The sequence below is a fragment of the Odocoileus virginianus genome, chromosome 9 (assembly GCF_023699985.2).
Source record: "Odocoileus virginianus isolate 20LAN1187 ecotype Illinois chromosome 9, Ovbor_1.2, whole genome shotgun sequence".
NCBI classification, from domain to species: Eukaryota; Metazoa; Chordata; class Mammalia; order Artiodactyla; family Cervidae; genus Odocoileus; species Odocoileus virginianus.
The window spans coordinates 40,984,128-41,009,618 of NC_069682.1; the positions used below are offsets into that span (position 1 = coordinate 40,984,128).

Consider the following 25,491-nt stretch of genomic DNA (forward strand, 5'->3'; position numbering starts at 1 on the left):
ACTGACTCTTTTGAAAAGACCCTGATGCTGGGAAAGATTGAAGGCAGGAAGAGGAGAAGGGGACGACAGAGGATGAGATGGTTGGATGGCATCACCAACTCAATGGATGTGAGTTTGAGTAAACTCCAGGAGTTGGTGATGGACAGGGAGGCCTGGTGTGCTACAGTCCATGGGATCACAGAAAGTTGGACATGACTGAGTGACTGAACTGAACTGAAGAAGACTTCTCCTCAAAGAGTTGATGTTTAAAAGAAGGAAAACAGTGAAGCATCCATTTCTAACACAAGCTACCAAAAACAGGACCATTGCTTAGGGGGTGGGCAAGGCATCCAAGTGACCCAGAAACAGAGTCTCCAACCAGGTCACCGTCTCTTCCTTCTCTCCTGCAACAAAGCTGAACTCACACTTCCTCTTCACCAAGGAAGCTTCATGCTAAACAAGTCAAGTTCAGTGTCAGCCTGGGTGGGGAAGAAAGACTCTGGTCTTAGCGGACAGGGTGGGGGGGATGACCACCTCAAAAGGGGGTTTTCTGCCCCAGGAGTCAGACCTGGAGGAAACACAGGACATGAGTGCCTAAGCACGCTGACTCAGGCAGCGTGGACAAGATGAGACCCAGAATAAGAAGCAGAGAGCAAGGGACCACCCATGTCAACGTTCACACTCTAAGACAGGATAGAAGTGAGTGAGGATGGGAAGAGTCAGGAGTAAGGACTGACCCTGAGCTGCACTTGACCCCGCTGCAAGTCCTCAGAGATCTTCCGGAGAATGAAACGCACCACTGCTGAGGGCAACAGGGCCCAGCCTGGGAGCAAGGGTGCGTCCTTCAGAGTCACAGGGCCAGTGTGCGCTGAGTCTGCGTGGGTGGGAGGAAGTGTTTCCTGACCCTTAAAAACCTAAAGCAGTTGTATGATCTAGAAATAAAAGACTCTGAATGATCCAGAACGTTCAACTGCAAATACTCTTTAATAAAGATGACTTGGTAAGTTGGGCCATGTGAACTTGAAAGAGAGCTAGAGGGTAAGAAATCCTTCTTTTTAAGATTTTTTTGGTCCTCCATATAAAATTATCATGTTTATAAGTCCAGGGCACTCAAGGTTCTTAGTGTGAAAACCTAGCTCACATGTGACCTGTTGTGAGTGGTGAAGACTATAACTGCCGGGGACTGGGGTTTCCTTGTGATTTATTTTTTTTACTCACTCACTACTGTAACTTCGTAGATCTATATCTACACATCTTTAAGCATCATTCTTCAGTCTCTTCCCTCAATGTCACTCTGGTTTCCTAAACAGAGATCTCCCTTTGCCATCTTTGAACAGCTTCCCCAGGACTTCAGCCTCCTCTCCTTCCTCTTTGGCTTCTCCTGCATCCTTTCCTTTAAGTCAGAACCAGTGTTGTCTCGCAGGCAGAGACTGCACTGCACCTGCTGTATGTTCCTGTTACTCCCTTATCTGTCTCCTCCCTAAAGCTGGGCAACTTACCTTTGTCATGGTCATAAACTCTCAGTCACTCTCATCAACAGTGCCATGTGATCCCATAGCTTCTGCTCCAAGCAGCCTTGGAAACGACTTTATCAACAGTCAGAAACAGCACCCCAACCCCTCCCAGTGTGTACTATCCAAGCCAGGCACACCTTGTTTAGTGCACTTCCCTTACTATGCTTTGTAGACCCAAGTATTTTGCAAACTGGAGGTATGCGGCAACCCAGTGTGGAGCAAGACTATTGGTGCCATTTTTTCCAACAGTAATTGCTTACTTCCTGTCTCTGGGTCACATTTTGGCAATTCTCGCACTATTGCCATGTTTTTAATAATTATTATATTTGCTATGGTGATTTGTGATCAGTGATCTTTGATGTCATTATTGCAATTGTTTTGGCATCTTTAGCAAGAGTACTTTTAAGGTACGTACATTGTTTTCCAGACATAATGCTGTTGCACACTTAATCAATGATAGTATAGTATAACCCTGAGTTTTACATGCACTTGGAAACCAGAAAACCTTGTGGCTTGCTTTATTGTAATATTCGCTTTATTTCAGCGGTCTGGCACCGAGCCCAAAATATCTCTGACGTGTGCCTGCATCTGGAATTTCCCCGAATTAGAATAGCCTCTGATCTTTATCTGATTTGCATGCCTATTAGAACCACATTTCAAAATTTCAGCAATTTTTATTAAGAAATATCAGCGATTTCTTTGCAAGACAATCCTAAATCAAAGGTCACTTGAGTACACAGCGAGAAAAGAGCCATCCACAAGGCAGGAAGGGGGTCCTCACCAGATACTGAATCTGCCAGCACCTTCACCTTGGACTTGCAGCCTCCAGAACTATAAGAAAATAAACTTGTTGTTTATTCTGCGGGTATTCTGTTATGGCAGCCAGAGCTGATGAAAACATTTGGTCACATGGTTACTACTGAGGTTATGTTGACAAAGTTAAACCCAGAGTTTAAGAATTATTTCATACCCAAAACATCTGAAATTATCTAAAAGTCCTGGTCTTCCCAGCCCTTTCTTCTAATACCTGACCCATTACTAAGCTCCCTCTAGAATCTGAGATCTTAACCTGACTTAGAAGCTTCAGAGCAGCTACATGTTTGCCAAGATTACAGAATCAAAGTGGAAGAAGTTTATAATCAGCTTTAGCCAAATGGGAAGCAACTCATAAAAGCGCACTCTATGACTAATAGTCTCCATGGCAGTTACAGGAAACATTGTTCACTTTCTAATCACTGCTAGCACTTCTTGGTCACTTGGGCAGAAGCAGTGCTCTAGTCACCCCGTGTACGTGATCTTGCTCCTTCCCACAATGGCCTTTGCCATCAGGTACCGAGATCACTGTTGCCAAGATGACCATGTCATGTGAGGGACAGAGAGGTGAGTGAGTCTCTCAAAGTCAAGCAGTTCAGCAAGTGTTGAGCTGGAGTCTGAACATGAGGTATCCAACCACTGAGTCCTGAGGCTTAATCATATTCCTCAGATGCTACTCCTGTCTGTTGTTGGTGATTCACCCCCAGGTTATTCTGTCACGGCTTTGGGGCATCTTTGGTAAACCTGATAGCTATCTTGAAGTGTTCATGTACAGGGAAAATCTTCTGAGCTTCACCTTGCATAAATAAACTGCAGAAAAGCCCCATAAAATCATGGAGACTTTGCTTGTGCATCCCCCTTCACGATTGCACAAAACAGACTTAGAAGAATGGCTTCATGGTCTCAGCAAGTGAGAACTATCCATCTGACTGAATGTGTGGCCCTGGTGATTTGGAATGGTGGATTGACTTCACTAAACCAACTATTTGCTAAGTTTCCCTTTTTCTTTGTTCTGTGCAAACACCAGTTCGGTGTTAATGCTTTATAGCACAACCAGAGATGCAATAGGACAAGATGAATGTTTAATTTTAATTAATACAGCCAGTAGAAAACATACATGCATTTCTCATGGAAATAAATACACTTGCTTACATCTGTGTTTTATAGGCTCGGGGGTTTTTTTTGTGTTTTTTTTTTCTCCACCCTTTTTTATTTGGAAAACAGTTTCTTTCTAAATCATGATCATCTATATTAACATTCTATTAACAGAGAATCAAGAGAATGGTTATCTATTTGAACTGAATATTCAATTATAGTCATTATAGACTTTCAGAGAATATTTGCATTATTTCCTTCTACTGGACTGTCAGATTTTTCTACAGCATTTGAAACCATCATTTATAAAAGGGCATATCTATACATACATATAACAACATGTGCATAAGAAGCAGGGGAGAGCTTATGCTACTTCAGTGTTGTTTGTTAGATACAATGAGATAAGAGTCAGGAGTAATATCACTTCGTAATACTTGTTGAACATTGTCATTTGCCTCGTGCTACTCTAAGACCTTAACTGTTGTGAGCTCATGTGCCCCTCATCATGTGAGGACAACACCATTGTCACCCATATTTTTTACATACTAGTTTATCATTGATAGTCGAGGAATTTTTCATGGCAAACAAGCACTATTGGAAAACTGGATGCCTCATTTTTTCAAAGAAAACTGATTTTGTTATAATTCTATTGCTATTTTTGAGGAGGGCAAGTAGACTCATCGTGATTCACTATGAGGTTGGTGCCAGAGGAGTGAATGTATTTAATACAAATAAAAATGAAAATAATCCTGTGTTTGCATGGACTTATTAGAAACCACTATCCCTTTGGTTCTTGGAAGCTTATACAATCCTTGACAATGAGATCATAAGTGAAGAAAACCCAAGTGACAAAATCCCCTAGAAAGCCCTGGATTCTTTTTTAGACCATTCAAATACAATTTCCTTTTAAAATATCTCAGAAAAGAGCAAGTTGCCATTCAAAGGTGTCCATGAAAGAAACACTGCTATTAAGATATAACAATGAAAACACCAACAAGTTTCAGAAGTATAAAAGAACAGAAAATCAAGCACAATTTCATCTGAGAAAATCTAACTGGATTTGTTATACTGTGTACATAACAAAAGGAAGTAAAAACATACTTTCTTAGAGAATTCCAAAACATTCAGTATATTGTATTTTTTTATAATTATGATATACAGCCAGAATCTCTACTTGTTTGTAGATGAGTCACTGAACTTCTAGTTGGCATATTAAACTATTTCTGATGATCAATTCAAATTCTGTTATACATTTTTTCTTAATACAACTGAACCATTTTGATCCTTGGACTCATTGCTGTTCAATCACTAAGTTGTGTCTGACTATTTGCTAACATGTGGACTGCAGCACACCAGGCTTCCCTATCCTTCACTATCCCTCAGAGTTTGCTCAAACTCAGGTCCATTGAGTCAGTGATGCCATCCTACCATCTCATCCTTTGTCTCCCCCTTCTCCTCCTGCCCTCAACCATAGGAGAGTCAAATCAGCTGATTTGAATATATGCACTTCTGCATCTATCTGGATTTGTCCTGCATCCAGAAGGAGGAGGAGTATCACATTTGATCTTTGAGATGGACCCAAGAGATTTCAGCCAGCCCAGTTTCTCCATCTCACAAAGAAGTCATGTGCTATGTGTGTGCTACGTCACTTCAGTCATGTCAGACTCTTTGTGACTCTACAGACTGTAGCCTGACAGGGTCCTCTGTCCATGGGATTCTCCAAGCAAGAATATTGGAGTGGGTCGCCACGCATTCCTTCAGGGGATCTTCCTGACCCAGGGATCAAACCCACAAGGAGGCCAAGTTCAACGAACCTGGGTGGTCTGGATCTTGTACTAGAAAAAGAACCCCAAATACACCAAGGTAGTTTGGGTACCCACTGTTACAAGAACTGGCCCCTAATTGGGGTCTTAAAAAATCTGAGAAAAACTCTGATTTGGGGAGGGTAGGTTCTTCTCATTAAAATGTGGTCCCTGGACCAGAGTCTTTGGCATTACCCAAGAATTTGTCAACCACACAGAAACGCAGTCCCCACACAGACCTGTGAACCCAAATTCACATCTCAGCAAGGTCCTGGGTAATTGTTTGTACACGAGAGGCTGAGAGACACTGGTGAAACTACACTTCAAGGGTGGCAAGGAGGAAAGGACCCCTTCTCAGGGGCTTTCCACGTCACAGGGCTGCTGTCTGTGGAGGGAACCCACATGACGAGGCATCTTTGGGAAGTCCGAATGCCAACCTCCCCTGGATCGAAGAGTTAAGGCTGCCTGCTGCGAGTGGGCAGGAGCCAGCCCAGTGAAACCTGAAGAGGCTTGATCAGGGCAGAATGTCCACAGACACATCTCCTCACAGCACTGCAGGGGAATCGGGCTCTTTCTGACCCCAAACTCCAAATTATCAAAAAAAAAGGAGTAAATGTCGATAAATCACAATGACCACCTCTTAGCTTAGTTAGTCACCATGTTCCTTGTTTGTATCTCCAACCTCCCAACAATTCTGCACACTGGGTATTACTTTCCTGATTTTATAGATGAGGTAACAGAGGCTCAGATGAGCTAAAATCACAAGCTTCAAATCCCACAGCTTGGATGTCGGAGCTGAGTTGGACTGGCTCAGAGTCTGGCTGCCCCCAGCTCTCCACCCAGGGTGCAGTGAATCCCAAGTTTGACACCAGCTTCTGTCATTATTAGGGGCTTTCCAGGTGGCTCAGATGGTGAAGAATCTGCCTGCAATGCCGGAGAACTGTGTTCATTCCCTGGGTTGGGAAGATCCTCCGGAGAAGGGAATGGCAACCCACTCCGGTATTCTTGTCTGGAGAATCCCAAGGACAGAGAAACCTGGAGGGCTACAGCCCATGGGGTCATAGAGAGTCGGACAGGACTGAATCGACTAATACTCCTCTGTCATTAGGGACTCCTTTCCCCACAAGGGAGCAAACCAACTCAACTTTGCAAATGACTAGATTATACCCCTATCTCAGGGCCCTTCCTGCTAAAATTGAGATGGCTTAATTAGGTCCCATTTGTTTATTTTTGTTTTTACTTTCATTTTTCTAGGAGGAGGGTCAAAAAAGATCTTGCTGTGATTCATGTCAAAGACCGTTCTTCCCCTGTTTTCCTCTAAATATTTTATAGTATCTGGACTTACATTTAGACGTAGGTACCCTGCCACGTGTAAAACAGACAGCTAGTGGGAAGCTGCTGTTTCAGGGAGCCCAGCTCAGGGCTCGGTGATGACCTGGAGGAGTGGGGTGGGGTGAGAGTGGGAGGGAGGCTCCAGAAGGAGGGGTACAGGTATACTTAGAGCTGATTCCCTTTCTCGTACAGCAGAAACTAACACAATACTGTAAAACAACTCTACCCCAATTAAAAAAATATATTTTTAGATTGAGATGGGAACTCATTTAAATCTGTTCTTCAAGGAAGACATATTCAAAAGGAGAGTGAAGAGTAGGCCTCTGAAACACCCTGTTAAATGAGGCAGAGCTCAGAGCACTAAGATGCGGACGTGCACAGCCCAGCGGCCTTTTACAAACATCTAATAGGACATGGCAGTGTTTCGGGACTGTTAATACAGCTCCCTCACTTTGGGTAAATAAGAGCAATCTTCCCCTTTCCTCCATCCTGCAGGTGGCCACCTTCTCCTCCAAGTGCCCTGAGGCCCTCCCGGAGGAGGCAGACATAATTCACCCAACTCAAGCAAACTGGATAAGCTGGGGGGAGGCCACAGTTCCATTTCTGAAAGAGTCCAAATGACTTGCTTCTTAGAGAAGAAGTTAAGGGTAATGATGAACCAGTTTAAAAGCAAAGATCCGAAACTTACTAACTTTTCTCTTTGGTTTCAATCAAAGAAAACAGTAGCCATAAATTTCCCTTGAAGTCTGCTTTGTAGTTGTTCCTGTGGGGCTGTAAAATAAAAAGGCAAAAATGGGTAGAAATTACTTAAAATGAAAAATGGCAAAAGGAAATATTGCTGTGGGTGACTTATAAATGACTTTAGAGATTTAGGGAAGCTGAATTATCCAGGCCAACTGAAAAACAGTCATTTTAATCTGAAGATGGGTAAACTTCTCCTTGTATATTGTTCACATATTGAAACACTCTTTTATTAAATTATAGTGTTTTATAACCAGTGAATAAAATTGGTATCATGTTTGCAATGCAAAATTCCCACTATTTTTCAAACTGATATGTATTTTAATATGAAATTGAAATTTCATATTAAAAGCACTAAACAATAAAACCAACCCACCTAGCTTCAAACCCTCCTTAAATTATTTTTTGAGTTTTGTATCTAATAACATAGCACAATAACAGTGAAACAAGATTAACACTGTGATACTATTTGTTTAGGAAACCAAGAGTGTTGCTATGGAAACAGACGTTCTGCATAACTATGGAAACAGTGACAGTGTTGTAAATAATGACACTGAAAAGAGAACTATGTAAACTTAACGTAAAAATTCTAAAAAGAATAGAGAATGAGGAGGTGGAGGGAGGAGGAATTATATTTCTTTGAAAAAGAAACATAGTTCTATCTATTTTTGTCTTCTGGTAGGACTTCTGGAAGTTTTCAAAAGCTTGACCTCCACAATCCGTTAGTTTCTCTCATATTAACTGACAAAATCGTAACGTTATGTTTTTAATTTTGTTTTCTGTAACCTATTTATACTTCATAAGAAAATTCACTAAAAACTGTTTTTGATTCAACTTCACTTTGGTAGCATTTTATAGACCAAGTTACTTTTCCTAAAAATGTTAAAAAGAAAAGAAATTACAGAAAGCATGTTTAATTTATTACACTTGGAGATTCTAAAATAATTTTCTTAAAGACCTGCACATAGTATTTACCAAATACAGTTTTCAGTTGGGCTAGTAAAAGAAAATTACTTTTTTCTAAACATATGACTGTTTGAAACCATGCATTGGAATGCACATTATTCTTGGTTGACTTGTAGCTCATTCCCCGCCTATATCATGTCCCACTAGGAGGAAATGATTATGTCTTACTCACCTTTGCAGTTCCCCGGATATCAGCTAGACAGCCAGGTGACCAGGAAATACATACACACTGTGTGTGTGTACCTTTATAGAAGCAATTGAATATAAAGTAAAACAATATAATGTCCTAAATACAGCAAAAGGCAGAATGGTGCCAACTTCCTGGGAGTGATTCCATGAGTCTGCCCAGTTACAAAGGTGAGAGGCTGACCTGATCTCACTGAAAAGGTAATGATGTTGTAACTCAAAGACCATGAAACGAGGGAAGCAACTTCAAGAAGGGAAGGAAGCTGAAGCTCAGCCATTAAAAGCAGGTGAAAGGTGCACAATCTGTTTTTACCTAGCAAAACCCAGGACTCACAGGGTGTCCTGAGATTTCATTATCTCATGGGTTTGCCACCACCATGAAAGGTGAGACAGAGACAGACATAGCCATCCCTTTGGAGCTGAGAGCTGTGTTTACTCCTAAAGTGTTGTTCTCCAAGTCTTATGAGAATTTAAGTTCATGTTCAAGCGCTCCCATATATCCTGGCATCTTTTTATAACTGTAGAAAAATGTTTTTTTTTTTTAAATTCTGTCATTTTTTATCTAAATTACTTCCTTACTCCAAATATAGACACAATATTGGTTAGGACTTCAATCTATGGATTTGGGGGGTCGAGGGGGGAATGATGGCAAAGCAGTGTTACCCCTGCTTTGTTCTTTATGGTTTAAAGAACTGGAAAAAGCAATATAAAAATGCAATTGTTAGTTAAGTGCTGGTATAACCACTTAATAGAGCGTTGCACACTCATTCAATATTATATTTTTCAAGGTTCTTCCAAAACACAGAAAAGGCCTTGGATATATAAGTAAAAGAAGTCACATATAATAGTGTGTATGTACACAGTATATTGACAACCTCTTCCCAGAAAAAAGGGCAGTGGGTATATTTGATTATTTTTTCTGGCCTGCTGTTCTGTATTTTCTAATATTGTGTTTTCCAATATTACAATTAAAAATATTATAATATTATTACAATAATATTATAGTAATACAATACTGTATTTTCCAATATTCCTTTATGCATATGGGTTACTTATTTTTTCAGGATAAAATAAATACAATCATTTCATAGCTTGTACGTAAATCATACCATCATGCCATGTGCCTTAAATACACATAATTTTTATTTGTCAGTTATATTTCAATGAAGCTGAAAAAAAATGTCACTTTTTCCTGAGACAAATGGTGAACAGTAGCACAGTATGCATGAGAAATGGTGTCTGTCCTTCGTTTGTATCTAACCTGTATTTCTAATAAGCTGCAGACAAGTTTTGAGAGGCTGAGTGGGTATTACCAAAATGGTGACCAATGTATTGGGGAAAAACAATAATAATTTGTTGTTGGCCTTCTAGACAGTACAAGATGTCTCAGACAGACAGCTGTACATTGGCTTTTATTAATTTGAAGAGCTCTACATGCAAAGTAAGCGCATTGTTCTTTTATCAGTCCTCTATCCAATTACTCTAAGGCTCATTTTTAAACGTGACATCAAACTTTCCTTTTGTACTTTAATTACTGCAATCACATCATAGAATTACTCACTTTTAATTTTTAATTCAATGAGTGATATCCTTAATAAGCACACATGGCCTAGATAAACCTCCTCTGTTCTGATTGGTGCAGGGAGAGATGTGTAAGAAAGGATTGGGAGGTGGTTAATGTCAACACAGGGATCAATAGCTCGCAGCAAACCAAGGGTTGAAAGAAGGGTGAGTTACTTGCAGTGCATTTCACAAGTATAGAATATCCAAGAAGAAATCTTGCCAGGCAGTAGGGATGACTAATTATTTTTAGTAGCACTTTGCAATTTTGAAGTTCCAGAATGAGTCAAATTTCCATTGTGGTTTTAAGCGATTGCCTCTGTCTCATTGTCTCTAATATTTAAACTTATATTTCAGGAATTTCCTCAGAGAAAAGTAAAATTATGATGGGGTTTTATTCTGCACCATAAAAGTAGAGTTTTCATGAGCTGTTGAAAAGAAGGTACAATTACGATATGTCATAACAAATATGAGCACGCAGTTATGCCTACTAATAGAAAATTAAAGAAAAAATTCATAAAACAGGCCAAAGCTATATTTAAAGGCAACCCAAGTCAATTATTAAATAAAGTTTCTTTTCACTTTCACTAGTAATTGAACATTGAAAATGAAGTTGAGTTTCATAAGCTCTACAAACGGCAAGAAATATTTCCATCTTTAAGTATAAAATCCAATTTTTCTTTAACGATTTTAAATGATAAAGTCATTCCTGGGCAATAAGGACCTTGCCATAGGCATGTCCTGTGTGTTGACTTTTAACAGCAATTATAGAGCTCTATGGAAGTAGCAAAATTACATTTTGCAGTTTTGTTTTTCTGTTGTTGCTTGAAATGGTATGTAAAGAAACACACACCCTCCTGGAAATTTTGAGCCTGGTGATGACCTTCTCCTCTCTGACACCACCTGACACTCTCACTTACCAGGGGGTCATTTCCACCAGGCTGTGTCTTTGGATGGCCAGTGAGAACACAGGACATTATTAGTCAGAAAAGAGATGGGGTCTTGGCTTTTGGTCTTTCTTTTCTTAAGATTTTTATTTTTTTGGATGCAGACCATTTTTAAAGTCTTTTTTGAATTTCTTACAATATTGCTTCTGTTTTGGTTTTTTGGCCACAATGCATGTGTAATCTTAACTTCCCAGCCAGGCATGGATCCCACACCTCCTGCATTGAAAGGTGAAGTCTTATCCATTGCATCACCAGGGAAGTCCCTTGACTTTTGTTTCCAGCATCCATCCCCCAAGCTACGGGCTTTGGGTTCTTCCTCTAGATTCATTGACACCCTTCCTCTTTCTTTCACTCTAAGCTGTGGGACTTTTTGGAGGTTTTGGTCTCTGTTTCTTTTGGTCCTCTGATTTCTGATAGTATTTACAGTTTGAATTACTCTAGGGCCCTCCCTCAAGGATGCACCTGTAGTTGCTCAGTGTTTCAGGGGGATCGCTCACTAAATTCACCATAAGCACCTGATGGGTGTGGATTATGTTGGTCACGGTTTTGACTGTCTGGGTGTCCAGTGTATTTGTCTGCTGGGGCTGCCATAACAAAGAAGCACACATTGTGTGGCATCAACAACTGATATCCAGTGTCTTATGGCTCTGGAGCAGCCCCAGATCCAGGTGTTAGTAGGTGATCCCTTCTGAAGGTTCCACAGGAGAGTCTATTCCAGGTCTCCCTCCTGGTGCAGGTGCCGTCATGGCAACCTCTGCCAGCCCTAGGCCTGTAGACGCATCCTCCAGTCTCTGACTGTGCTGTCACATGGCCTTTACCCACTGTGTACGTCCTTGTCCTAATCTCCTCTTTTTAGAAGGACACGGTCTTGTTGGATTAGGACCCTCCCCATGACCTCATTAACTTAATATCCCCCCACAAACCCATGAGACCCTGTCTCCAAATCAGGTCACATTCTTAGATAGTGGGGTTAGGATTTAACACAGGAATTTGACACAGTTCAACCCACGAATGGAGGAGCCTGATGGGCTACAGTCCATGGAGTCACCAACAGCCAGACAAGACTGAACGACTAAGCACAGCACAGCCCATTATACCTAAGTGAAGCCCACAGATGACTGAACTCACAGAGCCCTCAGCATGGTCAAAATGCTGACATTTTAGGCTGAAATGCAGGACAGAAAACTTGTTTTTATAAGGCTCTAGTTGTTGAAAATTCTAGCTTGTCTACATGTTTGGTTTGTAAATTTGGGTGACTTAATCAAGCATCTTTCTTATTTCCCCTGATCCCACCTCACTCAGATGACAAAAGCAGAAATCACAGCCTTTGCTTTCACATTCATCTGTTTGACTCAAAGAGAAGACAGAAGTTTCTTTCTCTGTTTTCATTTTTAAATCTCACAGCCTATCTTAATTGGTCATTCTAGCAAAACCAACACCAGATCTGAAGTCGGGAGAATTCACTTCTACTTATTCCTACTCAAAGTCATCATGAGAGGCAGAATAAAAAATCAAGTCTTTTTTTTTAATCCAATTTATTTTATCTAAGAGTTAATGAGTTCACCTGGGTTTAAGGAGATTTGTAATGGATTTTCAAATTCTTGCTATTATTATTTTTATTATAATGTTGGATTATTAATACCAAGCTAAAAATGTCACTGGATATGCAAAATGAAGTGAGAAGTACCATTTGGCTTTTAAGAAGTACATTATAGAAACAGTCCATTAGGGAAATAATCTCAGGTTATAGCCAGCTCTCGAAAGGCCTGGGAAATAAGATTTTAAAATCAAGGCACTTGCAGCCCATTATGACAACTAAATTGGTAAAACATACTAAAATTGCAGCATAATAAGTGCTCCTCAGAGAATACTGACAAATTGTATTAATAGTGTATTTCCCAAAAAGTGAAAAAATAAAAGAGTCAGTTAAGGTTGAAATGACCACTATCCAATGACATTAATGAGGATGGACGCAGCATCTGCGAACGTTGTAAAAAATAGGCTGGAGAGGATGCTCGGTCCTAAAGTGAGGGTCACCCAATGGCCATACACTGACCTTCCAAACAAGTGGCAGAAGTGCCTAGTCATCACCCAGAGCTCTGCTCACAGCCTCAGGAACATGAGAGCAGGTCCTCTCCTATTTGCAAGAAGGCAGGCTCCAGTTGTCTGCAGGGGTCAGTGAGATGTGGGTCAAGGGCAAGAAGAAACCAGAAATCCTTGCCTGGAAGCCTGAGGGCAGAGCAGGACAGACACAGCCAGGCAGGCAGGGAGAGCCGAGGTGGATACTTGTGCACAGGGAAGGCTGCTGCCGTGTTACCTCCAGGATACACAGTGCACCACTCAGACAGATACAGTGCTCCTGCTCAGACAGGCACGGTGCTCCCGCTCAGATAGATACAGTGCTCCCGCTCAGATGCTGACAACTGAGGATCACAACTCTGTCAGCCCACAGAAGTGGGAGCTGTGGGTGTGGGTGAGTACCAGAGGGATGCAAAAGGAAAGTAAAGTGAAGTGAGCATGACTTTCTGCATTCACAAGCGTGTTTCCTCCTGCTTGGACATGAAGTCCTCTGTGCGTGTGTGTGTGTATGTGTATGAAATCCAACTATACAGAACCACCAATGCACTTCCTTCATTTTTACCTTCATTTTTTCATTAAGTCACACAGTTTCAAATTCAAAAGATAGAATGAAAAGGAATTAGGAAATTTCTCTTTTGGAAAGGTTTTGGGATTGAATTTTGGACACAAAATGACTTCAGAGTCACACTTCAACTTCTGTTTGTTTGTTTTTGCTAGAAGTCAACATTCCCCCAATGAATCACCCACCACCACTAAGAACCATGAAAAGACTGGGCTTCAAACAAAGGTCATTAATTCCTAAGTCCTGAAGGTTGGGAGGGCTCTAAAACACCCACAAGAGAATTCCAAACTGTTTTGAGCAAGCGAAACATTCCTAGTCCAGGATGCAAATTTTCTGGAATCTTCTTAACAGGTCTGAAGATTCAGGCAAAAGCTGTCATAAGACTTAGAAATTTAGCCTTTGGCAACTCTATCACTCCGTTAATTCAATTAATTGTAGCTGGCATTTGTATTATCCACTGAATTGCTTGTTTTTTTGGATGACTGTTTTGATTGCTCAAATAAAAGTAAAAAAGAAAATATTCTGTGGCTTTTGTACACTCAGAGTAAAGTTCAAAACTTCTCATCAGACTGTTCATATAAAAATAGAATTTTAAACTCAATTGTTTCCTTCCCCATGGCTTATGACAGTAGAAAACTTGGGCAAATACCCTCATGAATTAACCTGTGGAACTTTGCTCTCATCAGTGTGCAAGATGACAAATAGGTGGTTCCTTTAGAGATATAATCACCTTTTTCTTCTCGCTGTTCAATGAAACCCCAAAAAGAAAAAATTATTACTAAGGATTCTTTTAGGGAAGGATCATACACTGGAAGTGACAAATAGATCAAGGGATTAGATCTGATAGACAGACTGCGTGAAGAACTATGGATGGAGGTTTGTGACACTGGACAGGAGGCAGAGATCAAAACCATCCCCAAGAAAAAGAAATGCAAAAAGGCAAAATGGTTGTCTGAGGAGGCCTTACAAATAGCTGTGAAAAGAAGAGAAGTAAAAGGCAAAGGAGAAAAGGAAAGATATGCCCATTTGAATGTAGAATTCCAAAGAATAGCAAGGAAAGATAAGAAAACCTTCCTCAGTGATCAGTGCAAAGAAATAGAAGAAAACAATAGAATGGGAATGACTAGAGATCTCTTCAAGAAAATTAGAGATACCAAGGGAAACATTTTATGCAAAGATGGGCACAATAAAGAATATAAACGGCATGGACCTAACAGAAGCAGAAAATATTAAGAAGAGTTGGCAAGTATACATAGAAGAACTACACAAAAAAGATCTTCATGACCCAGATAATCACGATGGTGTGATCACTCACCTAGAGCCATATATCCTGGAATATGAAGTCAAGTAGGCCTTAGGAAGCATCACCACAAACAAAACTAGTGGAGGTAATGGAATTCCAGCTGAGCTATCTCAAATCCTAAAAGATGATGCTGTGAAAGTGATGCACTCAATATGTCAGCAAATTTGGAAAACACAGCAGTGGCCACAGGACTGGAAAAGTCAGTTTTCATTCCAATCCCAAAGAAAGGCAATGCCAAAGAATGCTCAAACTATGGCACAATTGCACTCATCTCACAGACTAGCAAAGTAATGCTCAAAATTCTCCAAGCCAGGCTTCACTAGTACATGAACCATGAACTTCCAGATGTTCAAGCTGGATTTAGAAAAGGCAGAGGAACCAGAGATCAAATTGCCAACAACTGTTGGATCATTGAATAAGGGAGAAAGTTCCAGAAAAATGTCTACTTTGGCTTTATTGACCAGGTCAAAGCCTTTGACTGTGTGGGTCACAATAAACTGGAAAATTCTTCAAGAGATGGGAATACCAGACCATCTGACCTGTCTCCTGAGAAATCTGTATGCAGGTCAAGAAGCAACAGTTAGAACTGGACATGGAACAACAGACTGGTTCCAAATAGGGAAAGAAGTATGTCAAGGCTGTATATTGTCACCCTGCTTATTGAACTTATATGCAGAGTACATCATGAGAAATGCTGGACTGGATGAAGCACAAGCTGGAATCAAGATTGCTGGAAGAATTAATAAACTCAGATACGCAGATGACACCACCCTTATGGCAGAAAGCAAAGAAAAACTAAAGAGGAGAGTGAAAAAAAAATGGCTTAAATTTCAACAGTGGGAAAACTAAGATCATGGCATCTGGTCCCATCACTTCATGGGAAATAGATGGGGAAACAGTGGAAACAGTGACAGACTATTTTGAGGGGGCTCCAAAATCACTGCAGATGGTGATTGCAGCCATGAAATTAAAAGACACTTGCTCCTTGGAAGAAAAGGTATGACCAACCTAGATAGCATATTAAAAAGCAGAGAAATTACTTTGCCAACAAAGGTCTGTCTAGTCAAGGCTATGGTTTTTCCAGTAGTCATGTATGGATGTGAGAGTTGGACTGCAAAGAAAGCTGAGCACCAAGTAATCGATGCTGTTGAACTGTGGTGCTGGAGAAGACTCTTGAGAGTCCCTTGGACTGCAAGATCCAACCAGTCCATCCTAAAGGAAATCAGTCCTCAATATTCATTGGAAGGACTGATGCTGAAGCTGAAACTTCAATAGTTTGGCCACATGATGCAAAGAACTGACTCATTGGAAAAGACCCTTATGCTGGGAAAGATTGAAATCAGGAGGAGAAGGGGACAACAGAGGATGAGATGATTGGATAGCATTGCCAACTTGATGGACATGAGTTTGAGTATGCTCTGGAGTTGGTGATGGACAAGGAAGCCTAGCATGCTGCAGTCCATGGGGTTGCAAAGAGTCAGACATGACTGAGCGACTGAACCGAACTGAACTTAAGCTCAGGGGACAGAATACCACTGGACATTCTGGCTTCTGTCCCTGACCCACCATTTATTTCAGTCCTGTGGTTGGAGGTTGATATAACTTTCCTGTATCTGGTTGTATCATCAACGAAGTGGGGAAAGTAAAAGAACAGCCCCTCACATGGCTGTTGGGAGACGTCAACTGAGTACCAGATGCATAAGCACTGTGTCCAGCACATAGGAGCCCTAGATTCGTGTTAGCTGGTTTTATTCTTTTGCTTTAGATCAGTCAATTATGTCTTTTAATCATTAAAAGAGTTTTCTGTTAATGCATTTACTTAGGACCTTTTAGAACATAGGTCATGGTAGGCTTGTTACCGCCATAACAATTAACTGCCCCATCAACCTCAGAATGAGTTTTCTTGGGGTACAAATTCAGTTAATTTGCCTGCAAGCTTCTGTGCAAAGAAGAAAAGCATTTGCTCTGGAATAAGGCAACTCTGGCATCAACTCCCTATGTACTGCTGACCAGAGAGGCAATATTCCACAGATAGGGGAATTTCTTAATTTCTTTCTCATCCTGGGTCCATATAAGCAACTGAGGATAGGATAGTTTGGCTCACAAGGTCATTGTATGGATGAATTTTGAAACTGTCACCCCCAGAACACAAGGAGCTCTCAACAAATGTCAATTGATAATATTATTATTAAATATTTCCCTCTATTCAAGAAGTTGACCAAAAGGTACATTTTTTGTGATGCTTCCTCCAGAAACCTACATTGATTCCTTGAGTGTTTACTTCTGAAATGACTCAGTGTTTTGATGCATTTAGAATATCATTCAGTTGCAAGTTACGGAGAGTGCAATTAATAGAGGCATTTACGATTGAGGCTATATTTAACTCGCATAAAAATAAGTACCGAGGAGAGTTCAGAGCTAATGAAGCTTCACAGTTAACGTCTTCAAGGATCAGCTTCCTCCTCTCATTTCTGACCCCTCCTCCCTGCTCTCTGGGGTCATTCTCATGGTTCTAGGATGCCTGAAGCTGATATAGCAGAAGTTTTTAAAGCAGTTATCTAAATAATCAATCCAATAGTCTGAGCAAAACTTTTATAACGTCAACTGTCTCTATGGGTTGTTTTGCCCTGTGTTGTGGAGGAGGAGACTGTGGCCAAAACCACTGAAATGATTAAGTCTTTGCTTCTCCTACCTATGCTTTGCTGAGATGCAGCTGACAGCATCAGTCAGGTGGGGCTCAGGCAAGTCACATAGCCACCAACTTGTGATGTGGCCTTTTCACTCAGATGTCATAATTTAAAGTAAAGGTGGCAGAGCAGTTTTTTAAAATATATTTGCAAAGTATGGAACTGATAACATGACAGATAATACATTTCTGAACATGAGTGTTGATTAAGCAAATGTCCCCCAAATATCATCTGAACTAAAGCTGATTTTTACACATAAATAGAAAAAGCAACTCAAGATTCCATGACGTACATCTAGCATGTTAAATTAAGCAGAGGGTCATTTTAGGTTAGAAAAGCGAATGAAAAATCCTTTGGGATTATTTTTTGACACACAGTCTTTCTGTACAAAGAATTAAAAATCAAGATTGCTGGGAGAAATATCAATAATCTCAGATATGCAGATGAGACCACCTTTATGGCAGAAAGTGAAGAGGAACTAAAAAACCTCTTGATGAAAGTGAAAGAGGAGAGTGAAAAAATTGGCTTAAAATTCAACATTCAGAAAACTAAGATCATGGCATCTGGTCCCATCACTTCATGGGAAATAGATGGGGAAACAGTGGAAACAGTGTCAGACTATTTTGGGGGGCTCCAAAATCACTGCAGATGGTGATTGCAGCCATGAAATTAAAAGACGCTTACTCCTTGGAAGGAAAATTATGACCAACCTAGATAGCATATTAAAAAGCAGAAACATTACTTTGCCAACAAAGGTCCGTCTAGTCAAGGCTATGGTTTTTCCAATGGTCATGTATGGATGTGAGAGTTGGATTGTGAAGAAAGCTGAGTGCTGAAGAATTGATGCTTTTGAACTGTGGTGTTGGAGAAGACTCTTGAGAGTCCCTTGGACTGCAAGGAGATCCAACCAGTCCATCCTAAAGGAGATCAGTCCTGGGTGTTCATTGGAAGGACTGAGGCTGAAGCTGAAGCTCCAATACTTTGGCTACCTCATGTGAAGAGTTGACTCATTGGGAAAGACCCTGATGCTGGGAGGGACTGGGGTCAGGAGGAGAAGGGGACAACACAGGATGAGATGGTTGGAAGGCATCACTGACTCAAAGGACATGTGTTTGAGTAAACTCTGGGAGTTTGCGATGGACAGGGAGGGCTGGAGTGCTGCGATTCACAGGGTTGCAAAGAGTCGGACATGACTGAGCGACTGAACTGAACTGAACTGAACTGAACTGAACTGAATCGAATCCCTTGAAGCTTCAGTTCTTATGACTTGACTTTCTGATCAAGCTCAAGGTATCATTAATTGAAAATCCTGCACCACATTAAATCGAGTGGCCTAGAGTAAAGAGTTTAGTTGATTTCACCCAGAGCAAAAGAGGGAACACAAAGTAGAAAGGAATCATTTCTGGTTCAAGGGATTTTCCCCCTTTTCTACAAAACAGAGATTAAATAATTATAAAGAAGAGAACAGCATGAAGGCACTCTGATCTAATATCAGATAATTTAATGGGATTGTAGTATGATTGATAAAATGGCCTTCGTTCAAAGACAATTAAGGGAGCTTTTCGTAGACTCTGGTGTCCTGGGTCCTGTTCTATGTCCACATGCAGGCTAAAGGGCAGGGCTGAGGTAACCCTCTCTGTCTGGATCATTCCAGGAGAAAAATAAACTGCACATTCATATCGCCAAATAGACAGAAATTTTGTGCATAATTATCCCCATGTATCTTTGCCAATTCTGAAACCAAAGTAAAAACAAACTATTGCAACATATCAGGTCCAATTTAGCTCATCATCTCTCAGACTAATTAATCAATCAGCAAATATTACACTTTATATTGTGAGAAACGTACTTGGCTGGTAACCGAGGGGTGCAAATCATGATACAGCCTGTTACTGGAGTTCTGAGCGTGGAGCTTCTAATCCAGGTGGAAGGCAGAAATGCTGTAGAAGGCCCAGATCACCGCCCAGCAGAGGGCAGGTGGGGAGAGCAGGGCTGGCCCCTTGGAGGGAGAGGCCCTCTGTGTCCAGGTGGGCAAATGGGCTTTGTCCCTGTCAGCTCGGCTGGCTTAGCTGAGTCCTACAGCTGAGTCCAGGCGGCATAGACAATAGGACTTTGTCTCTCATGGTTTTGGAGGCTGGAGGCCCAGTCGAGTGCCGGTGAGCCATCTCTTCTGGGCTTGCAGATGACTGCCTCTTCCCTGTGTCCTCATTCACAGGGAGGAGAGAGACAGAGGAAGAGAGACAGACAGACAGAATGGGAGGTGGGAAACGAAGTTCTCTGTTCTCTTACCCTGAGGACTCTAACCCTATCACATGAGAAAACCTCTCTGGTCACCTCATTTAAACTCCACCACCTGCATAGAGGTGGTTGTTCAGTCACTCAGTAGTGTCCGAGTCTTTGCAATCCCATGAATGGCAGTATGCCAGGCTTCCCTGTCCATCACCAACTCCCAGAGCTTGCTCAAACTCATGTCCATCCAATCGGTGATGCCATCCAACTATCTCATCCTCTGTTGTCCCCTTCTCCTCCTGCCTTCAATCTTTCTCAGCATCAGGGTCTTTTCCAATGAGTCAGCTCTTCGATCAGGTGGCCAAAGTACTGGAGCTTCAGCTTCAGTATCAGTCCTTCCAATGAATATTCAGGATTGATTTCCTTTAGGATGGACTGGTTTGATCTTGCTGTCCAAGGGACTCCCCACCCCTAAACACAGGCACCCCAGTGTCTGGGCTCCAAGACGATACTCTCAGTCAAGAGAATCCCAAAGAGAACCCACCTGGACTCATGCATATCACCTGAGCCCCAACCCAGCGTCTCGGCTCAGTGACCACATGAGGAGGCACCAACCTCTTCCTGGACTTGGCTTTGATGGTCCCTTCTAAGTAATTTATCTACTTGTGCTCCAACAAGCTCTTACAGGAAAGCAGATCAAAACAGAGTTGTCCAGTTTGTGAAACAGATGAGGGATGGGGACATGAGGAGGCTTAGTGTCCACCTGGTACACTAACTGTCCTGGGGGCCAATGCACTGCCTCAGCAGAGTCTCAGATTCCAGATAGGGAGTCAGAGCGCTGTGATTTGTCAACAAGGAAGGAAAGACATGCAAAGTGACAAATGTCTTCTGGGCCCTGAAGTATTTGAAATTACCCCACCCTCACCCCCAACACACACACACACCATCCTGCAATGTAGTATTTAGACCGAAGTTCATCCAAAGAAGTCATTGCAAAGCACAGAAAATACCTTCTAAAAAAAAGTAGAGTCCCATGGATTTCCAGAGACTTAAAAATTCCAATGGCCTTTTATCAAGAAACCAGAGCGAAGAAGCACTAAGACAAGCTCTTGCCATGAGAGTCAGTATTGACCTACTGCAACCTGACCTCTGCCATGAGCAGGTATGTGGAGTCCCACTGCCAGGGGTGGTGGCAGGCTTTGCGATGACCCAACAGTACTCTGTTGGGAAGTGGTTGGCTGATGTTCTGGAATGTTGTCTGTGGCTATTCAATGAATTCTTTCCTCCGGGCAAACAAGCTGGCTCTAGAAGTAATCACATGTGGCCATTTATTCCCATTAGCAACCCCAAACAAGCCAGTGGCCTTACCCAAACGGCAGGAAAACCTAGGTTATTTTTAAATGCACTCAGTTTAATGTTTCATAATTCATGATTTCCCAATGACAAAAAGAATTAATGGCACAGCTGTTAGAGTTACAAGAGAATTCAGAAGAAGGAACGCCAAGTAGGGAGAAAGGCAACACAGGGCAAGTTACATGTTATTACAATATAAATGAGCGAAAATAATGAAGTCCTAGTTAGAGGAGCTTATTTCCACCACTGCAAAGTCTACATGGGCTTAACAGACACACACTAGCACATACAGAACAGGTAAACAACAACGACCTCCTATATAGGGCAGAGAACTAGATTCAGTACCTTGTAACAAGCTGTAATGGAAAAGAATGGGAAAAAGAAGCTGATGACTAGATAGACAGATGTATAACCGAGTCAATTTGTAGTACACCTGAAACATTGCAAATCAATTATACTTTAATTTATACTTTATTAGTTTATACTTAAAAAAAAAAATCCTCGTAAAATCTAGTCTAAGTAATGAGCTACAACTTCAGGTGATATTCAGAGGATTGTGTTGATCTAATGTTTTTCTCCCAACAGGGTTCTTGGACTTTAAAAAATAAATATGCTCCAAACTGGCTTGGAGGAATGTGTTTGTAAAAGCAGCCTGACTGTAAAACAGATAAAAGATCTAAAGACAGCCAGTCAAGGAGAAGGAGATCTCCTGCTTTCCCAAGATAGCAGTGGTCTCTGAGTCAGTTCAAATCTACCCAACTTGGCTGGAAATCCCCAGCCCCGTGAACCTGGACTGTCCATCATTATGGAGGGGGTATTCCACACCTCCCACACAGATGTCCTCCACAGATGTCCAGAGTAACAGCTGTAATGTCACCAGCAAAACATGTCTGGTGGAAAATAAAAACAAAAATTGATGTTGATTCCACATTTCAGTTAATGGGAAAATTTCCATCATCTTTACTCCTGATTCCTCCACAGGAATTCTTTCTTATAAGTAGCATCTGAAATCAGCAATGGTTAAGGATAAAAATGGACCTGACTTTTAATGTTTGACATTATTTCGTAAAGAAATTTGCTTTTTCATAGACCTCATTGCTGACAAGACAGTGTTACCTTCAGTTTTGCTTTGAAAAAGCTCGCCACATATTACCTGAAGGAATCATGACTTACCTGGGGGGATTGTCATTTCTCGGACAATCCGTTTTATCTGTAAATGAGGAAATGAGTCAGCTTTACTAAGTGCTACCTCATCACTGGCATTCTGTCATTCAGCAGGGATGGGAACGCATTTTGTTACTCACAGAAGCCTGGATCACCAAACGTACAGGTCACTGTGGAAATCTGCTCTTCAAACAATGACAGGTTCTGTTGTCAGAGATCTTAACAGTCCCTCTGATTGGAAAAGTGCCTGGCTGGTCACAAGACAGCATGACTCATTACCGCTCCGCAACTTGAGCTGCACACAAGGCTAAAAGAATAAACCAACTCCCTGATGTCATCTCTTTTCTATGTATCTTTAACATAGTTTAGATAGAGGTTGTTGAGTAAGACGCAAAGCTTTCAGATGAGAATGCGTCTGAAATACTTAGGGAGAGAAAACACCAGACACGGTCCAGGAATTCTGGGTGTGTGGTCTTCGCTGATACACAGCCGTCCACAAGGTTTCAAGACCTATAAACTAGTCACCTGGTTGGTCAAAGTTTAACTCGATTGAAATATTTTAGGCTTAGGTAACCATTTAAGAATGTCGAGTTTCCAGTACAGATTGAGGTGCTTTCTCATTTCCAGTTACTGGGTACCTACAAACTTCATGCACAGAGACTTCCTAAATGTGCTTCAATGTCAAGGAATATGCGAACAGTGTTTGTATGTGAGTGGTGAGGATTATCAGTAACTTCTTATCTTTCTTCTATTCTTTTCCAGTTCTTTAAAGAGCAGGGATTGCTTTCATAGTGACAAAAATTAAACAGTAAAAAAAAAGTTTCATGTTTCCTCAGAGGTGGCTCCTTGAGACAAAAAACACAAAAGCTAAAACAAACAAAAGAAGTAAATTGACGACTACCTCATGTCTTTTATTACAATGTCAGTAAAACTGCAATGACCAAAAATGAGATCACTGTTTAACTCATTACGCTAGTGGTCCCTGAAGAGCAAGAGTGAGAGGGGTCCCATATTCATTAGCTGTTGTAATGCTGGCAGCAACCTCTTCTAAGAAGCTGGATCACTCATTCTGGTAAAAGTCAGCCAAGAAGAACGTGTACAAGTCACTGGACAGCCAAGATGAAGGAAGTATTTTTAATTAAGCTGATGACACCACTACTTCCTCAGGGTGGCTTTATTTAGAAAATGAGAGAACTGCAGAGAAAGGGTTGTTGCATTAGGATCGGTTTGGTATCACATGGAAAAGTTATGTTTCTTTCACACTTAGCCAAGCATTGTTTAACTTCCCTTTTTTCTTCTTTTTTCCAGCATTGCCTATTTGTGTCTTAAGGAAATATAGAAGATTTGTCAGATGCTCACGAGGAAGTCCAGAATTGTAATGAGACAGCATTGCCCACTGTCAGAGGGCATCCTGAGCCATCTCTGAGGCTCTACCTCTGCATCTCGAGGGTGAGTGTCCTGAGCTCCTGACATATGTGACCACGTCTGTTCTCCCTGCCGTGTGCCTCACCGCTTCCTGAGCTAATGGTTATTTATCCTCAGCTTTCACCTGCCATCCTTACATCCACAGAGTAGAATGGATGACTTTAACCTTGAGTAATTACCAGAAAAGAAACCTTTGCAACCAAAGATTGGCATCAAGAAAGGCCAGGACTGTTCATACTGACTGCATAAAAAACAATAGAAGGGCCCCCAAACAATAATTAAATGTATATTGATAAATATGTCAGTTGTTTCCTGTGTATTCTCTCCTTCCACAGAGATTCAAAGAGTTAAAGATGACCAGATAAATGTGTTTTTCAATAAAGACAAAATTTAGATTACTCTGAAGACCAGAAAAGTGGTGCCAAAAGCCTAAACCTTATCTTAAACTTGAAAAAACTGAAACTTTAAGGGGTGAAAATGACAAATATAAAGTCACTTTTTTTTTAACATCTTGTTTAAAATGTGTCTATTATTTAAGATTAAGGTAACAAGGTTTTCCCCATAATTTAATGACTAAGCTTTATTTTATACAAGCTTCAAAGGCCTCTTAAGATGTGTTCCTCTCCTCTGGGTGCTCATTAGTTGGTACCCCAACTTCATTTCCTGTAGCCCCCCTTACATCCTACTAATGGTGCATCCTGAGCTTGCTCCTCCAAAGCCAGCTGTGTACACAGAGTATTTTATCTACTGTAAAACAGAGGATAAACTCACTCAAACTAGAGTAGCTGTGACTATCCCCTCTTCCAATTGTGTTAATGTTTTGAAAAGAACATACCAATGAAAAATAAAAGAGCATCATGAACAGAAGTAAGAGGCTCCTTCCACAGCCCCAGAAATTTAAACACAGACTTAACCAGTTTCTTCTGTTCTGTGAATATATAGATATATATATACACATACACACACACATATACAAACTTAATTAATAGTTGAACAAATGAGTTTTTTCAGATTAGTAATTTTACATAGATATGAAATTCTTACACAGTTACAAAATTTAAACTACATGTATTGTGCATTCGATAGCTTTCCCCCACCAAATGGAGCAAACTCATTGAAAATCATGGAAAACATAAAATTCCTAGTGGCCACACTGACCAGTAAAACTGGACAGTTAAGATAAGGTGCTGGTAGGAATCATCATCATTAGCAAGAGCACTCTTCTGCCTTTATTGCCCAGCAGTAAAACTATCCATCCTCCCCCTTTTATCACAAATTTCAATCTCCTCCTCACTGACCACTCCCATCAGAGTCTTTTCTTTCATAAGCGCTAATAGTTTTAATAAAAATTTAATAAAATCATATAACTACAAGCCATTGCAATCTTGTTCGATTTTTATGTATTGAATAAATGTGCGTGTACGCTCAGTCACTTCAGTCTTGTCTGACTCTTTGTAACCCCGTGGACTGTAGCCCACCAGGCTCCTCTGTCCATGGGATTCTTCAGGCAAGAATACTGGAGTTGGTCACCATGCCCTCCTCCAAGGGATCTTCCTGACCCAGGGATCAAACCTGAGTCTCCCATATTGCAAGCAGATTCTCTACCCACTGAACCACCTGGGAAGTCCATCGCACAAATAAAAGCAGGATATTGAATGAATATTTACACATATTTATACATATACTTCCAGTTGACACTTGGGTTCCACAGTCTCAAAACATTTGCCATGTGTTATATATATGTGAATGAGTAA

General features: G+C 41.0%; 1 long non-coding RNA gene across 3 annotated transcripts in view; it reads right to left on the reverse strand.

Annotated features, from left to right (window-relative positions):
* Positions 1-25,491, reverse strand: part of LOC110129994 (uncharacterized) — a 146,167-nt gene that overhangs the window by 92,496 nt on the left and 28,180 nt on the right. Inside the window, exons 1-2 of one of the 3 annotated variants that reach the window (XR_011489496.1) lie at positions 22,453-22,545; positions 7,224-7,306 (exon numbers count right to left, since the gene is read on the reverse strand). This is a non-coding gene — a long non-coding RNA (uncharacterized lncRNA). Of the gene's footprint in view, positions 1-7,223; positions 7,307-22,452; positions 22,546-25,491 lie in introns of those variants that run through there. The other 2 variants (XR_011489497.1, XR_002311683.2) reach the window with 2 other exon arrangements.